Source organism: Pinus tabuliformis, chromosome 3_1 (genome assembly GCF_031772625.1).
Source record: "Pinus tabuliformis cultivar Carrire ecotype Pingquan chromosome 3_1, CPIR1, whole genome shotgun sequence".
NCBI classification, from domain to species: Eukaryota; Viridiplantae; Streptophyta; class Pinopsida; order Pinales; family Pinaceae; genus Pinus; species Pinus tabuliformis.
Genome location: NC_142301.1, coordinates 427,781,172 through 427,782,574, shown reverse-complemented (window position 1 = coordinate 427,782,574; position 1,403 = coordinate 427,781,172).

The following is a 1,403-nucleotide window of genomic DNA, read 5'->3' as shown; positions in this document are numbered from 1 at the left end:
AGTGATCAAGCTTCTTCCGAAGGACTTGCTCTGATACCAATTGTTGGAAATAATACTGAGAGGGAGCGGGGGGGTGAATCAGTATTTTCAAGACAATTCTTTTCAATTCTTTCACATATTTGTATATGCTACTTTAGTTAGATAAACCAACGTATATACACAACTTTAGTAAAGGAAAACCGCATATAACTTATGGACTTGTAATTTAATTATTCTTCAAATGTTGATTTTAAATCAGTGTGTCAGAACCATAGAAACAATAACCAGGAACAACAAAATGCAAACAGTCACACACAAGAACACAAGATATAATGTGGAAACCCAATGTGGGTGAAAACCACCTGCTGCAATATGTCTCTATCTTTTTCAATTAGAAACTTCTTTTTACAATGATTATGTACTGGTGTTGTCCTTTACCAGTACGCAGGCTACAACCTGCAGAGAGCTACAACCCTCTCTCGTTCTCCAGCTTCTCCTGGAAGGGAGCTACATCCCCCTTAGCCCTTGTACTAGCTGAGATACTAGTACGTAGGTGCTGACCTACAGAAGGCTACAACCTTCTCTTTTCTTCCAGGGACCACGTTTCATAAATTTTCAGACTGGATCCATGAACATCAATCAAACATCAAAAATTTCTGCATCAAACAATCTCCTTTTCACCAATTAAAACTGAATCAAATAGACACTTCTCTGACAGTTGTACCCAGACACAGTAATAGTAACCATACACCAATTCTGAACCCAGATCACTGTAGTAATCAACAGAAGCATCTAGAACATAATTTAAGAGACGTACGCTACTTCAATATTTTGAAACCTGCGTGCGTACACTTCTGTGTTAAGACCAACCTGTGTATACGCACTTTGCATAACAGAAACATCGTGTATATGCGCCTTCGCTTCACTGAACCTGCGTATAGATCTATAAAGATAATTCACTCCTTCAAATATTTAGACATTAGTTAACCCAAATTATCAGATTTATAGATCAAGCGTGCGCCACTTATAACAGATCAAAATCATACAAAGATACTATTACTCAAGCCTTAAGATTTTGACCCATCAATAGAACTTATCCTTTTCTTTGCGCTTAGGTTCCTCCTTCGTTCAGATCCAGCTCTGCACCTTAACCTCAATCACCAGTATTCCAGATCTAGCACTTTATCAGATATTCAATAATTCAGATCATGACCTTGCCTAATGGTCTCCTTCCTCTTATATAGTCTTAGGCCTTTCACAATACCACGGTCCAAAACCATAACAAATCAATACCATGGACCCAATACTTAGGATCAACACTTCGGACGAGATACCATGGTCCAAAACCATAGGTTCAAAAACGAAGGACTGAATACCACAGACCAAACATAAGTTCTCCCACATGTACGCGCTTTTCCTTGTGT